General features: G+C 40.8%; 1 protein-coding gene and 1 pseudogene across 12 annotated transcripts in view; one reads left to right on the forward strand and one right to left on the reverse strand.

Moving 5' to 3' along the window:
* The window catches only part of SPIDR (scaffold protein involved in DNA repair), a 476432-nt gene that overhangs the window by 211393 nt on the left and 247266 nt on the right, over window positions 1-17773 (reverse strand). The gene's annotated exons all lie outside the window — the stretch shown is intronic.
* On the forward strand, window positions 10660-12281 carry LOC129524305 (NSFL1 cofactor p47-like; annotated as a pseudogene).

Below are 17773 nucleotides of genomic sequence, written 5' to 3' on the forward strand. Positions count from 1 at the left end.
AAGAAAAGCCATGCATGGTGGCTCGCTATGCCTGTAGTCCCAACAATTCGAGGTGGGAGGATTGCCTGAGCCTGGGAGGTCGAGGCTGCAGTAAGCTGAGATTGTGCCACTGTACTCCAGCCTGGGGGACAGGGTGAGACCCTCGCTCAAAAAATAAAATAAAATAAAATAAATAAATAAAAAATAGAAAGAAAGAAAGCAAACCACACACACACATACAACAAAAAAAGATCACTTTAAATCTTTAAACTATTCCTTTCAAAACAATGTGACAGAAACATCATCAGGTTACTAGAGATTTCGCAAATAATGCATAATAAAGAGCTTTCTCAGAAACAGAGTACTACCACCTAATGAAAAAATAAAACCTATCCAAAACCAAGAATCTTCAGTAAATAAAATGCTTTTAGCATTAAAAACTAATAATAAAGATAGCTTTAAAAACCATGTTTTAAAAAATTGCAACAAATACTTCTTACTTTTAACTGTCTTTTTTAACAGAGCAAAGCAATGGAATATTGTGCATCCCACACAGTGACATTGTGTGATTTTGGGTAGGAACACATTTGAACCCTAACCAACCTTGGCAGGAGGAGAGGGTAAGGGAGTCATTTGACCTGGGGTCATGCTGGTAACCGGGACATAGAGACTTCCTCTTTCCCTCTGAGCTCACAGGCCCTTCCCATTTCCACACTGGCTCGGATCCTTCAGCAGCCTTTCCTGCTGCTGACAACCAAATGGAGAAAATAAATGAATTTTAAAACAGTTATTTTCTTCACAGATTTAGGGAAAGACACCATGTGAGGGAAAACACATGTGGGTAAATACAAAATACAGTTACATATTTATTGCGGATGCTGCAGAAACCCCAGAGTCAAAGCACATGCTCCATTGGGAAGAGTGGAGCACAGGAGGAGAGGCTGACCCTTTCAGTATCACAGTTCTTTTTCTCCTGCTCATTCATGTTTCTTTTTTTCTTTTTTTTTTTTTTTTTGAGACAGACTCTCGCTCTTGTCGCCCAGGCTGCCAGGCTGGAGTACAGTGGCACGATCTTGGCTCACTGCAATCTCTGTCTCTCAGGTTCAAGCGATTCTCCTGCCTCAGCCTCCCCAGTAGCTGGGATTACAGGCACCTGCCACCATGCATGGCTAATTTTTGTATTTTTAGTAGACACGGGGTTTCACCATGTTGGCCAGGCTGGTCTCGAACTCCTGACCTCAAGTGATCCACCCGCCTCTGCCTCCCCAAGTGCTGGGATTATAGGCATAAGCCATCATGCCTGGCCTCATTCATATATTTCTAAGAACTAGGAACATATTTCATTAACACAAAACACTCCCCAATCTTGTTGATTAGATTTAAAAACTAACTGGAAGAACTCCAAATGCAAAATGGATCTCTCTTCTAAGCTGTCTTGAGTAGAGGAAAACAAAAAAAATAAACAGTGGCCAGGTGCGGTGGCTCACGCCTGTAATCCCAGCAGTTTGGGAGGCTGAGGTGGGCGGATCATGAGGTCAGGAGTTCAAGACCAGCCTGGCCAACATGGTGAAACCCCATCTCTACTAAAAACACAAAAATTAGCTGGGCATGGTGGTGCGTGCCTGTAATCCCAGCTACTCCGGAGGCTAAGGCAGGAGAATTGCTTGAATGGGGACCCAGGAGGCGGAGGTTACAGTGAGCCGAGATCGTGCTGACAGAGTGAGACTCGGTCTCAAAAAAAAAAAAAAAGAAAAAAAAAAAATCACAACAAAACGACTGGGTATTGTTTCTGGTATCTTCCATGTAGGTTCTGTAATTTCTTCATTTATAGCCACACACGTCCCATAATACCCAAGACAGAAATTTCTGGTATTAATTATTTGCTCTTAAGGAGAAAGCAGTAAGGAAAGGAAGAAATGTGAAACATAGTTATTACTAGTTGATTAGCCAAAGCATGTCCAATTAAATCTCTGGTAAAACTGAATGAGGTTGACCTCAACTTTCCCTTGGAATAGCCCCCTAGAAACAAGGAAGGGTTCAGAGGCATACATGGATCCCATCCAATCTTTGTGACGTATCACCCCATTCTTCGGAGCCTCTCTATTGACAGACGTCTTGGATCCAACATTCATTCTCAAAATGGTACACATGCATTTTCCTCTAAAGAAGTGAAGTCTTTTTACTATTCTTCAGAGCAAGGCCCTGTCTATACTTACATTGACACCATATGGAGCAGCAGGATGAGGTCATGCTGGACCCATAAAGGGAAGGTCACAGTTCTGGAGCCATATCCCTGGAAAAGTCTTTGAGCCTCATCCAGTTTGTTAAGATTTTCTCGGGGCCATCAGCAAACCCTACTTTCATCTACAGATCATAGGATGGCAAGATGGGGTTCTTTTGGGAAGTCATGCCCAGTGTCACACAGCTTTGTGATCCACTGGTGGTGGGAATTCAGCAAGTTATTTAACCTTGATGACTTCAGTTTCCCCATCTGCAAATTTACAGTAATACGTCCCTTCCATTTGTGTTAAGGATGAAAAGAAATAGCCTATACAAAGCATTAAATACAGTTAGCTTCTTTTTTGAAAGGAATAAGTTAAGAATTTTCATGCCACTTCCAGCACACGGTCTTGTGCTGCCAAAGATTAGACTGAAAGGGGTGGGAATTGGCTCTGGGGCTGAGAGAGAAAAATATTCATGGTACAAAGATTCTCAAGGCTAGATTTTTAAATGAACAAACTACTCTTTAGCCAGACTTCTGGGAGCTTGCTTGATACAAGCATAAAATTAAACAATTCAACTTTTGTTCAATTCATATCAGACACTCAACATATACCAGTTTCAAAAGGAAGAAAAAAGATGAATGGAACAGGTCCCTGCCATCTATGGGGCTTACACACGTTCAACTGATCATTAACAAGCTGGGGGATCATTTAATGAGCCAGCTGATCAATGCAGGAATGTATACAGAGCTTATAAAATATTTGCCTCTCTGTGTTACAACAGGCGTGTCCCTAAAATTCCTGTTTATAAGTTTTCAGGAAAACTAAAGATAACTAAGTGGGAATCAAATAACAGATACTCCATATTCAAATACAACTATATTATCTATAGTCAAGTTCAGGCTATAAGATTATTGGTAGCTAACCCCTTTTCCTCCCATAGGATTCAGGATGAATTTGTGCTATACCAATTGGTATAAGGGCTTAATATAATGACGAGAGGTAGAATTTTAAAATCTGTCACACTCTATGCTCATTGACTAATTCGGTTGTCTTTGATCATATACCTTGTTTAAAAATTTTTAAAGATCATGTCTCCAATCAAGCATATGTATTTATAAATTAATCTTTTTATTTTTTTTGGAAACTTGCTATCACATATAATCAAAGTATCTTTTTTGTTTGTTGAGGCAGGGTCTTGCTCTGTTACTTAGGCTGGAGTGCAGTGGTGCCATCACAGCTCAGTGCAGCCTTGACCTCCTGGACTAAAACAATCCTGCCACCTCAGCTTCCCAAGTAGTCGGGACTGCAGGCCTGTGCCACCATGCCTGGCTAATTTAAATTTTTTTTTACTACAGACAGGGTCTCGCCATATTGCCCAGACTAGTTCTGAACTCCCAGTCTCAAGTGATCTTCCCTCCTTACTTTGGATTCCCAAAAGCGTTCGGATTACAGGCGTGAGCCACTGCGCTCGACCAAAGCATCTTTTAAAAAACTTTGTTATGGGGCTTAAAAGAACACATAGTGGCCAGGCACAGTGGCTCACTTCTGTAATCTCTGCATTTTGGGAGACTGAGGTAGGTGTGTCACCTGAGGTCAGGAGTTTAAGACCAACCTGGCTAACATGATGAAACCCCGCCTCTACTAAAAAGACAAAAATTAGTTGGGCATGGTGGCATGCGCCTGTAATCCCAGCTACTCAGGAGGCTGATGCAGGAGAATTGCTTGAACCCAGGAGGCAGAGGTTACAGTGAGCTGAGATCGCGCCACTGCATTCCAGCCTGGGCAACAAGAGCGAAACTCTGTCTCCAAAACAACAACAACAACAACAACAACAACAACAACAACAACAACAACAAAACACATAGCCAGGTCAGAGAACTGTCCACTCTATCATTTTCTTGATCATATGTACTTGGCATTATTAAATTATTTCCAACCTATAGTTCTTTACAGGAATCTTAGAGCTTGGCTTTCAAAGGTTTCACCAATTATTCACATTTGTTCATTTTGCTAACGTAAGACTTTAAAAGTAGCATAAGACTTGAGGCCGGGCACGGTGGATCACGCCTGTAATCCCAGCACTTTGGGAGGCCAAGGCGGGCGGATCACAAGGTCAGTAGACCGAGACCATCCTGGCTAACACGGTGAAACCCTGTCTTTACTAAAAATACAAAAATTAGCCGGGCGTAGTGGCAGGCGCCTGTAGTTCCAGCTACTTGGGAGGCTGAGGCAGGAGAATGGCGTGAACTCGGGAGGCGGAGCTTGCAGTGAGCCGAGACTGCGCCACTGCATTCCAGCCTGGGCGACAGAGCAAGACTCCGTCTCAAAAAAAAAAAAAAAAAAAAAAAGTAGAACACTTCAGTGATATAACAACATGCCCTATCACCCCAGTTCTAGAGAGTGGCTGTCACTAGATGTGAGGCTCTGGTGTGAGTGTGCTCCTGCTTCCCAATGCCTTCAGCACAGCGTCTAGACACATAATGGGACCACCATAACATTTCTTGGTCAAATAAAGAGAAAAGCATCATAAATCAAATAAAAATATTTGTTCCAAATATTCAAAAAGGAAATGCTGTAAACATTTGTACACTTCTAACAGAGATAATTAGGTGAAGCCCAAGGCAAAATAGTTACCATTGCAAGAATGTTGTAGCTAATTAAATGGAGCAGCAGGTTCTATAATTTAATTTCTATTAATAAGTTCCTGAATATAATAATAAGCACATCACAAGAATACACCTGAACTTTTAGGATGCCTGCATGTCTAGCATGAGGTGAAAGTGGAACTAACAAAGTGCCTGGCTGCTGTGCCAGACCAATGTATCCATGAATTGCCACCAGTGCACCCTTTCACATGGAGAATATCTGTGAATACTCACTGAATAGCCTACAATTACTTTAAATATTTTTTAAAAGTATTAACAACCTTAGAATTTAAAGTAAAAACTCCAACTACAGAATGTATATTAGCTTAACGAAAGAGATTAGAATGAAAAAGAAAAGCTATAACACAATGAAATAGAATACAGAGGCAAGAACTCTTATGATGTATAGGAATATAATATACAATAGGAGAAGCATTTAAAATCAGTGAGGGAAAATTATTCAGAAAGTAGTGCTGATAAAATTGTTTGAAAAGTAATTAAAATTAATCTCTACCCTCAAATGATACATCAAAATAAATTTCAGATGGATTAGAGTTAAATACGAATAATGAAACCACGAAAATTAGCAAATTTTTCATTGATTTCATGATTACAAGATGTTCTCACTGTGAATAATTTCACAAATTTCTTTTCAAATTATTTAGTGCCTACATATTATTGATAGCTTTAGGTTAAAAGTATGTTTTTTTCTGAGAAAACTACAATCAGGTTAGATGAACATAATCATTTTGGATACCTAATGAATTTGACACAAATATATCAACAGAATATTGTGTAGACAGACTAGCTAATGAGGGAGAAGCCCACTCTTTTCTGAGCCCTCAGGGATCAGCAGCCTCAGGGACATCTGTGGCCATGGATATGCACCTCATATCAAGCACCCAGTGTCTGTGGGCACGGGGAGGGTTGGTATTAGAGTATAAAGGATTGATGAGGAACTCTCTGTATCTTAGTAGCAGACTTTTATTTTGCAAGTAATAGTAATAATTATTTTTTTAAGTGGGGGTATTTCAGAATTTAAAGGTGTATCTGCCAGGCACGGTGGCTCACACCTGTCATCCTAGAACTTTGGGAGGCCAAGACGGGTTGATCACTTGAGGTCAGAAGTTCAAGACTAGCCTGGCCAACTTGCGGAAAATCTGTCACTATTAAAAATGCAAAAAATTAGCTGGGCGTGGTGGCAGGTTCCTGTAATCCCAGCTACTTGGGAGGCTGAGGCAGGAGAATTGCTTGAACCTGGGAGGCAGAGGTTGCAGTGAGCCGAGATCGTGCCACTGTACTCCAGCCTGGGCGACAAGTCATTAGGGAAATGCAAATCAAAACCACAATTAAATACCACTTCACACCCATCAGAATGGCAATTATCAAAAAAAGAAAATAACAAGTGTTGGTGAGAATGTGGAGAAACTGAAACTCCCATGCATTGCTGGTAGGAATATAAAATGATGCAACCTCTGTGGAAAACAATATGGTAGTTCCTTAAGAAGTCAAACCATAAAATCCAGCAATTCCACTCCTAGATCTATAGCCGAAAAAAAATTGAGAGCAGAAACTAAACAGATACTTGTATACTTATGTTCACAGAAGCATTATTCACACAGTAGTCAAGAAGTGAAAACAAACCTAATATTTCACAGGATGAACAGATGAATGGATTAAAAAAATGTGGCATATACATACAATTGAATATTATTCAGCCTTAAAAAAGGAAGGAAATTCTGACACATAACGTGAACTTTGAAAACATTATGCTAATAAAATAAGCCAGACACAAAATAACAAATATTGTATGATTCCACTTAAGCGTTACCTAGAATAGGTAACTTCAAACAGGCAGAAAGTAGAATAGAGGTTGCTAGGGACTTGTGGGGAGAAGGAGTTAGTGTTTAGTAGGCACCAGAGTTCATGCTGGGGATGATGAAAAAGTTCTGGAAATGAAGAGCGGTGTTGGTTGCACCACATTATGATTGTAGTTAATACCACTGAAAATACATCTAAAAATGGTTAAAATGGTAATTTTTATGTTATGCATATTTTACCACAATTTTTTTAAAAAGCATTTCATGAGGCTGGGTATGATGGTTCATGCCTGCAATGCCAGCACTTTGGGAGGCCGAGCCAAAGAACTAACTACTTGAGCCCAGACATTCAAGACTAGCTTGGGCAACAAAGGCAGACTTTGTCTCTTAAAAAGCAGACATTGGCCGGGCGCAGTGGCTCACGCCTGTAATCCCAGCACTTTGGGAGGCCGAGGCGGGCGGATCACGAGGTCAGGAGATTGAGACCATGCTGGCTAATACGGTGAAACCCTGTATCTACTAAAAATACAAAAAATTAGGCTGGCGTGGTGGTGAGCGCCTGTAGTCCCAGCTACTCAGGAGGCTGAGGCAGGAGAATCACTTGAACCCGGGAGTGGAGGTTGCAGTGAGCGAGCCAAGATCACACCACTGCACTCCAGCCTGGGTGACAGAGCGAGACTCCGTCTCAAAAAGGAAAAAAAGGCATTTCATGTACTGTATGTGTATACACACAAAAGCTTACAGAGGAAATGTATTTCTGCCTCAAGGAAGAGCAATTTCATTTATTCAGTCAACAAATGGATTAAATATCTATACGCTTATGAGATCTGCATAGAAAAACAGTTCAGACAATTTAGACCTAGAATTTCATACAGTATTGGGAATGAGAGACAAAATACAATAAAGTCCTGTAAGTGTTATTATAGAGCCATATATGTCACTATTCTGGTCCTAAGATTTGTAGATTAGCCTCCCAAGGGGATTGGGACACTTCCCAAGGATCCTTGGGGACAGTGGCAGGCCTTAATTATACCCCACCTTCATCACTTTCAGTCTTTTCTATACCAGAGGACATCAAAGCTCAAGACAACCACATAACAGTATTCAGTAGATTCTCAGACAGAATTATCAGGCAGATGTTGACAAGGTTCTTCTTTGCTAAGTGTTTGGAGAACACACACTTAAAAAAGCAGAGAACAATCCCTCATATTTTGAACTATGAGCTTAATTCTGTAAGTAATTCCTCATAAGCACCAAAATAGGTCACTGGTTTCTTTAGCAGAAGATCTTTTAGCAGAAGAAACTGGCAGATAGAAAATTTAAGTAATGGGCTATTGTCAGAAAGCACACTAGAATCAGTTGAAGGCTAGTGGGGGTCAGATGTGGAGGTTAAGCCTCCACAGCACAGTGTGGCCCAGCCTCCCATTTCCATCCCCTACCCTGCCCTGGGACCTCTGTTCAAAAGGAGGACATATGCTCTTCCTTTTGTTGAACTTTAAAGAAAACAGGAAATCGTGTTTAAAATAATTTCTATGATTTTGTGAATCCTTATGATTAACAAATAGCCATTCAAATTCCTCAGGAATGATGAAAAATATAAACCTCAGAAACATAAGGGTAGAATGTCTTTGAAAAGCTTAGCCTTTTACAGCCTTTGAAAGCAGTCAGAGGTGCTTGTGAAACCATGTGTGCTGTTTTGGGTGTTGGCCTCAAAGCACATACAAATATAATTTGTAGTATATTGTTTATTTGTTTTTCCTTTTCAGATATCTTAATATCAGTCACCTAAATACTTATATTTCCCTTATCTCCCTCATCATATTCTGATTTCTATTTTTTATGTCTCTCCTAACATTGCCTATTCAAATTACTTTCAATCAGTAACTCTGACAGCCTCAGAATCACATCCAAAAAACCACTTCCACAGACTTTAGCACAGATTTGAGTATACCCCTCTTTTATGCCTCACTGTTTCCTTAGATTTCTACCATAGTAACTGAAAAGTAACACTATACATATTTCTGTAGACACATCCCCTGCAGTGGGCTCCCAGCGCCTCCCTCCCCTCAAACAGGTAACAAGGAGCACATTTTCCTCTTCTCCATGTCATCAGCACCAACACAGAGCAGTGAGTGCATGTTTGTAGAATTGATAGATAAGTGCATTTGGGATATATTAACTTTATGAGACCAGGGATGAGTTTAGGTGGTGAGTTTTTGTTTTAGAAATCCCTGTACCAAACCCAATCTAGCAGTCATTTCTATACCAAATGAATGAAAAAAAACTCAATCAGTAACTTCAGAGTCAGACAATTTAACGAATGTAAAATATACAGGACACAAGCAGGCATATTAAAGGCAACAAATGCTAGTTTTTCTCTGTACTCCTGTCAGCTAATACTTAAATTGTTGTTATTAGATTCAGGGACTTTTGATCAGATACAAAAGGTGCAATGCCATGGACCTTTTTCTGCAGCACTCTCCTGAATGCAAGTACTATGTGACTTTCACATTATAGAACCCATGGTGAGTCACCAACCACAGCCCAAGAAGGCACATGGTTCACCTGTGGGCAAGAGGCAGAGAGAACAACAGTAGGGTGACTATAGCAAAAACAACCTGTTTTCCAAATTCCAATAATAGACTGTAGGAAAACACACATTTAGACACACCTCTAACCCTAGAACTTGTAGCCATTTTAAAGCTATTAACATAGATCCCATGCCAAGCAATAGTCTCTCCTCCTCCCTCACCCTTATATCTAAAAATAAAATGAAACAACATTACAGCCACATATTTTGCTTGCCTCAGCCAATAGCTCAAAAAACCCCCTCAAGTCCTACTGTTGCTGGATCAGTCCACTGTATACTATGAGTCAGCACTTCTCCACATTTCTGGAAATTCCTCACCAGCAACATGACCTACAAGAGGAAGCCAACTTTCCATTTCAATGTATAACAGAAAGTATTCAAACAGATTTCACCTAAACTGGAGAACTGTTGTTAACGTAACTGCTGTTATATCAAAATGAGTCCAAATCTACTGAAAGACATCAAGTTGTTTTTTTAAAAAGTATAACATTTTATTTTAAAATACAGACGTATAGATTGTAATTAGCTAAACCAGTATAGTGATTTTGAACAGAGGTACTTTAGTGGCTGGAAGACAAGAAAAACACAAACTTTTCAATTACTGTCTATTTTTCTATTACACATATTATTGCAGAGTTGTAAGACTTGGGCAAAACCTGTTTGTTAAGAATCTGTTTTGTTTTGAATATCTGGTTTGAGCAGTAATGTACAGAAATAACATTGGAAGTGTAAATATTTTGAGAAAAGACATTCTGCAGCAGATGCTAAAATAGAGTTTACCTCTCTCAATGATTGGCTTAAATTTGTTTGAACAGCACAAACTATGTTAATAGATTACAGAGATTTTATGTTTCAGAAGTGACCTTTCAGAATATTAACAGACCTTAAAACATCCTGTAGATTAACTAGAGGGTTATTTCATCAGGGTCCTTGCTTTTACAGTCAGAAAGCTGCTTTCATAGTTAAAATGTCAACTACAAGAAGTCGTTTTTCCATAATTCTTACAGAGTTTCGAGACTTAAGTTCAGTAAAAAGCCAAATAGCTTAGTTATTACAGTCATTAATAAATTTATTTAACATTCGTGCCGCATCGGAATGCAAGACATCTGGTTCTAATTTCAATTTTGGCTCAGAATAAAAGTGCCTCCCCCGCAATACTTTGATTATAAACTGTCCTTTTCCTCCTCTCTTTTTTTCTTCTTTGGAAGCTGCTGTCCTTCATTCTTGCTGGAAGCCACCTGACCACTGCCAGGAAGAGGAATGCAAAACATTCCCAGGAGCGGCCGTGACGTCAGCGCCACATTCCACCTCTCCGTGGTCAGGGCTGTCGGGAAGCTCCAGCCTCCAGCAAAACCACTGGGAGAGATAGCAGCTGAGGCCTGCACTAAATCATATTATACTAAAACCTCCTTCATGTTATGCTCTAAAAATGCACAATGTCTTCCTCCCAAAACAGAGAGAGGGGGAACAGAGCTGGCTTTATAAGCCATATTTACTGTTTATCTTCAAAACACTTTTGGACTTGGGGGAGGAGAAAAACAAGTAAAAACTGATTAACAACAATCCTCAGCGGACCAATCACCATAGGCAACAGTGTGTAGACAGGGTGAGATGAACAACACAAGAGTTTGGGTTTCAGCTAGCACATCCCCCTCTATTAAACCATCCTCAACAACCCAGTCGCTAAGCTCCCTCTCAGGAGAAAGACAAAAGTCCCATTCAAGGATGCTTTAGAAACGATAAGAAAGTAGTGGATGTGGGGAGGCGCATGGGATGAAGACGGCAGCGGAGCAACAGGAGACGCTGAGAGAGTTCGTGGTGGTGATGGGCACCGAGCAGGACCGGGCCTGCTTCTTCCTCGAGTCGGCTACCTGGGACTTGCAGATTGCGCTAGCGAGCTTTTTATGAGGACAGAGGGGAAGAAGACATCATAACCATTTCACAGGCAACCCCCAGTTCAGTGTCCAGAGGCACAGCCCCTAGTGATAATAGAGTGACATCCTTTAGAGATCTCACTCATGACCAAGATGAGGATGAGGAAGAGGAGGAAGGCCAGAGGTTTTATGCTGGGGCCTCAGAGAGAAGTGGACAGCAGATTGTTGGCCCTCCCAGAAAGAAAAGTTCCAATGAGCTGGTGGATGATCTCTTTAAAGGTGCCAAAGAGCATGGAGCTGTAGCTGTGAAGCGAGTGACCAACAGACCTGGAGAGACCAGTACACCAAGACCATTTGCCGGAGATGGCTATGGACTTGGGGCAGCACCAGAGGAAGAGTCTGCTTATGTGGCAGGAGAAAAGAGACATCATTCCAGCCAAGATGTTCATGTAGTACTGAAACTCTGCAAGAGTGGATTCAGCCTGGATAATGGAGAACTCAGAAGCTACTGAGACCCATCCGATGCCCAGTTTCTGGAGTCTATCCATGGAAGGGAGGTGCCAGCAGAGCTGTGGAGGCTAGCTCACAGTGGACAGGCAAACTTGGATATGGAGGACCATCAGGACGAGGACTTTATGAAGTCCAAATAAGCCTTCAAAGCCTTCACTGGCGAGGGTCAGACACCGAGCAGCACTGCCCCCTAGGTGTTGAGTACCATCTCTCCAGTCCAACTGGCAGAAAATGAAGCCAAAGCCAGCTCTTCCATCTTAATCGTCGAATCAGAGACTACCACAAACATCCAAATTCGGCTTGCAGACAGTGGGATGCTGGTGCAGAAATTTAACCACAGCCACAGGATCAGCAACATCCAACTCTTCATCGTGGATGCCCGGCCAGCCATGGCTGCCACCAGGTTTATCCTCATGACTACTTTCCCAAACAAAGAGCTGGCTGACGAGAGCTGGACCCTGAAGGAAGCCAACCTGCTCAATGCTGCCATCATGCAGTGGTGAACCTAACTGCCCAGGCAGCTGCCTGGCCTCTCTCCTGTGTTTCCCACAGCCAGTGGCCATGCCCCATGGGGATCATCCCTCCTGCCCCCTTGTGCACACCAGTAGTCCAGTGTGACATCTCCTCCACAGCTCTGGGTTCTTAGGTCTTGGTTGAACGTGTGTTTTCTCCTTAGTTGTATTTCCTGGGTTTTTGTGATGATCAATGGACTTTAATGAAAAAAATAAAAACAACCAAAAACAAGTAGTGGATGTATTTTCACTAAAAAGAAATATTATATAGACATAGAAACTGAAGATTGTAATTATTGCAAAAAATTCCAAACATACACATAATTCTTATACAATTTTTCACTTGTAACTTCCTAGACTCTATCAACAATTCAACAAGTATATTTGTTAACTGTTTGCGCAACTACATTATACACAACATTTTGTTTTTTTTTTGCAAATACTCTACTGAATATTTCCCCATTCTATTTAATATATTATGATCTTTCATACTTTATGAAACTCTAAAACTGTAAAATAATTTTTGGGAGGGAGAGAAGAGTTCTATTGCAAAAAAAATGCTTTATGCACATAATTTTTTTATGCTAAACAATTTCCTTGGAATAAACTTGCAGGCATGGACATCTAGGTTAAGTATGCAATTTCTTTTGACATTTGCTACATATTGCTATGCTAATTTCCAAAAGAACTGTACTCAGTAAGACAATTACACATTTCAGCCTCCGCACTGTAACTCTGTCAGCATTTGTGTGTGCACACATAATTACACATAGAGTTGACACAGACATTTTGCCAAGATATTTTAATTTAACTTTTTTTGATTAATAATGAGACTGAAGATTCCTTCATGAGTTGGGTTTTGGGCAACTTCTGAGGTGAGAATTTTTAGGAAAAAAAGCCCCCACATTGCAAGTAATGATTATAGCTGAAATCGAAATGCAGATTTTACCTTCATCCAAACAAAAGAAATTGCTGTATTTGAGTTTCTTAGTAATACATGCTGTTTTTAGGAGCATCAACATTTGACATGACACAAATTGTAGTTTCTGGATAGGGAGTGTGTGTGGTGTACAGATGTGTGTTAAGTGTGTGTCGTGTGTGTGTGTGCATGTGTGTGGTATGTGCATAAGTGGTATGTGATGTGTGGTGTGTGTGTCACGTATGTGTGAGTGCATCATATTATACGCATGCACACATCCACGTGCCACCACGGTATTTGTGTTATAACAAAAGAGGACAAGAAGTCAAGAGATATACGTTGTAGACCTAGTTCTGCCCCAGAAAAGTTAATTACCTTTTCTGAATTTCTTTCCTCATCTGTAAGAATCTAGTTTTATGAATACCATACAGTTATCTAAAGAGGAAGTAAGAAAATAAATGTGAAAGTAGGCTGAAAAGTTATGTGACTTGCTTTTTTGTCTGTTAGATGTTGTAATATGTTACTAGAGAAAGATATCCAAGGTATAAAACTGGGAGTTCATCACAGTTGCCAAAATGCCAGTCTATAAGTGGCACTCTCCTGGGCCCTAAAACCAAGTACCTTAAAACTTCTACCTTCTGCATAGTTTAACAGCCCCCTGTAATAGAAACTAGAATAGCTAGATGCCAGGAATGTCTTGATAAAATACAGATGTAGAAATATAGACTTAGGGGGATCTACCATGTCTCCTGCTTACCCACCTCGTAACTACACTCCCAAGAGGCTACAGACAGGAATTCCGGCCAGCATTGCAGATGCTGCCTCAAGGGCTTCCGGATTTCTACAAGAACAGGAACGGCTAAGGTAGCAGAGCTAAGTGTCCAGAGGCAAGAGGATCTGGCTAACATAACAAGCCGAAGGGCCAAAGTGTGTGTAAGCTAGCCAGGTATTTGGGAGTGGACAGTTAATGAGAGGGTCTGTAGGGCCAGAGTAGTGGGAAAGCCTCAGACACTCTAATCTGATCTGTAGGCAGGTGACAGAGGCCTAGAGGGATCCAGCATGACAGCCTCAATAGCCACTCTTCTCTCGTCCAACAGCCTCTCACTGAAGGAGTGGTTGGTCCTTTAAGGAAGAACACTTCCATTATATATATATATACATATTTATATATATATATTTTTATATATATTTATATATATATATTTTTATATATATTTATATATATATTTATATATATTTATATATATATTTATATATATATTTATATATATATTTATATATATATTTATATATATATTTATATATATATTTATATATATATTTATATATATATTTATATATATATTTATATATATATTTATATATATTTATATATATATTTATATATATATTTATATATATATTTATATATGGAAGGACACTTCCATAATATATAATCATGTAACAAGTCTTTCTTCTACCCATTCCCAAAGGATGTGCAGCTACTTCTGAGGAGAAAAAGAAACAACCAGACTTCTCAGCACTTATTGCACTTATTGGACATTCTCCCGGAGGACTCAACACACTTATTGCACTTATTGGACATTCTCCCGGAGGACTCAACACCTCTGTGTCCTGATGGTGGGGTGGAAGCTGCGTGGGGGTCAGACACAAATGGAGACTGTGGTATTATTACCTGCCAGAACCTGGGTTTACAGATGGGATCTACACTTACACACAGGGAGAATTTCCACAGTTGTGTCTTGACCTATGCAGTGAGCATTGTTAGAATTCGAGGGTCTCAAGAAAAGCTTCTGAACTTCTCTTCCCTGCCACAAGAGCAACCGAAAGCAACACGGCATCTTTTAGAGGAACTGCAAAAATTAATGCCACTATCAGAGATTTGAAAGGTTCAGGGTGGTGACTCCTATCACATCTCTTTTTGTGTGTGCAGCCCTGTGCAGAAGACACACAGGTCTTTGAGAATGACAGTGGATTATACCAAACTTTATCAAGGAGAAACTCCAGTTAATCAAACTCAGTATATCAAGTCAATGCATTCCCTTAACTGGTGTGCAGCTACTGATATGACAAAAGTGGTATGTGTTTGCATGTACGTGTTTTCCTATCCCAATAGCAGGAAAACAGAAAGCTACTTGCTTTCACCATCTTGCCTGAGCACTATGTCAATTCTGGTTCTGTGCCATAACTCAGTCTATAGGAACGTCAATCATCTTACCAGCCCACAAGACATGATGGCATCATGCTGATAGGATTTGTTAGTGAGAAGTAACAATACCTGAGAATAGCTTGTTAAGGCAAGTATTTGCAGGAGGGCAGAGAACACATTCCTCCAGTCTGCTCCCAGGGTAGCCTTTTGAGTACTACCTTGATCTATTTACTGAGTAACCCATAATTACTCAATCCAGTATTGAGTGGGCCAAGAAAAAGCCCTCCATATGGGCTAGGATGGAAGGCAAGCAACTCTGCCCTTGCTCCTGTGGCCAATGAACTGGGATACTCGAAGTCAAAACAGAAGAGTGGAAAGTCCCAAGGTTTTCGGGTCACACAATACTCTATATAGCAAGTAACTATTTTCCTTTTGATACACACAGATTGGCTTAATACTGGCTCCTAGTGGAGAACAAACAGCTGACATTTCACGTTAGTTAACTGTGAAAACATGGCCATGGGACCCACATGAACTGGGTATTGGGGCTACAGAGAAGGACATGTCCAGGATACTGTGTCCTCAAGTAAAAGTCATATATGTATAGCATATTTAGGTGTGAATAGCATCCAAAATTAAGTTCCGTCAAGAAGAAGCTTATATTACTGATGTGCCTACTCTTGCATCCTGCCATCCTTCCCTCAGCCCCCCACCAGGGCTCATGGGAAAGTCTGCATGACCAGCTGTCTGAGGAGCTCGTATCCAGATGGAGCAACACGATATGAGCAGCTGAAATCGGCTGTTACAGCTTTGCAGCTTCCTTCACAGAAGGCCCTGAAAGAGGAGCAGAGCTTCCCATGGCATGTCTTGGGTCCAGTCTGCCCAGAAGAGATGGCATGAGGTATCAATCACACTGATTCATGGGCAGCAGCAACTACTGAGCTAAACCATTGGGAAGACGCTTTATGGGCACATATCATGGACTATCTGACCCAACTGAAAGACAGCTTGCAGTACAAGCCTCTACTCACAAAGAATCAGAACTTACATTGACCAGCACAGACAAAGGAGGAAGAAGACTGAGGAGCTGGCAGCAGGTGGCTGGGAAGAGGCATACGGGTGGATTTCTTGAACCAGGAGTAAGACAGATACGGTGTCCATCTGAATGCTTACTGGAGAGAAGGCTCTCAAAAACCAGGTGGACATGATAAATCACCCTATGAATGCTTGTCTCACTATCTCCACAGTAGCCCAGAGGTTGTTTAGTGGGCTCATTAGCAAAGTGACCACAGTGGTAAAAGTACAACATGGGCAGCCTCCCTGCACAGAGCTCAGCTATTTCCCAACACAGTGGAGTGTCAACTTGCTAGGAACAACAATCAATTTGGAGGGACCGCCTGCTACATAATAACCGGTTAATTACACTCAATCCCTTCTATCATGACAGGATACCATTTTATCCTCACTAGAATATAAGCCTACTCAGGTTTGGTTTTGTCTTCACTGTCTGCCAGTAACACTGCATATGTCCGTAAACCCACTAAGTAATACATTTGGATACTTTAGGGCATGTAGACCATGAAATGGGTAGTAACCACTTGTAGAAATGAGAAGTCTAATAATTATGCATACTTCTTCCTCTCTCGGTGTGGCAAGTATATATTTATGCATGTTAACTAATTTCCTTTCTCCATTTCCCCAGTTTTAGATAGGGTCTATTGGTGATATTAGCCTTGCAATTCATTCTATAGGTTACAGGATCCCAGAATTCTAAGACAGAACACTGCCTAAATTAGAGAAAGAAAGAACGATCACCCTGACAACCTGCACTGGTGGAATCAACTGCAGAAACAAACGAGATTTTGGGACTGCCCTCTAGGTAGAGTGAGACCCTCATTATTTCTATACGGGAGAGCTGTATGATGGTGTAAATAAATTGTTGCTGCTGTTGTTTGGAAATGTAAGGGGGGTTTATGTTGACACAGAACACACAAACATGCAGCTGAAATAGCAGCATTTGTGCTGAACTGTCTAGTAGCTGCCCTCCTCCCTGTGTTACTTCCAAGTGGGTAGGAAGCAGCCAAACATGTTCTGCTTAGAAAGCCTGGCCTGGATTCTGTCATCTGCAACTGAGCTCTCAACTCTTGTAGCATTGCAAGAAACAAAGGAGGTACTATATATGCAGAAATGATTTGAGAAAGTATAGAAACATCTACAGAAGGCATAATTTTCCATTTTATAGTTTAAGATTCAGAAAATGATGAGTCAGAAGATACATTCAATGTGCCAGGAGGGCAATACTCAAAAATAATAGAATTACATACACTGAAATTATGCCCAAGATATAGGCTAAGTATACTTATGGTTGAGAAGTGACGGAAAAAAATTCACAAAAGGTAACGGTTCAGAGAGAGTGAACACTAATATCCTTAGTGGGGAAGCCCGGGTGGCACTGCTAGCGTTGTCACTAGATGACCACAGATCAGTGCAGTTGAAATGCTGCTGTACCGAATAGGAACAGCTCCAGTCTACAGCTCCCAGCGTGACTGA

This window comes from Gorilla gorilla, chromosome 7 (genome assembly GCF_029281585.2).
Source record: "Gorilla gorilla gorilla isolate KB3781 chromosome 7, NHGRI_mGorGor1-v2.1_pri, whole genome shotgun sequence".
In the NCBI taxonomy this organism is placed as follows: domain Eukaryota; kingdom Metazoa; phylum Chordata; class Mammalia; order Primates; family Hominidae; genus Gorilla; species Gorilla gorilla.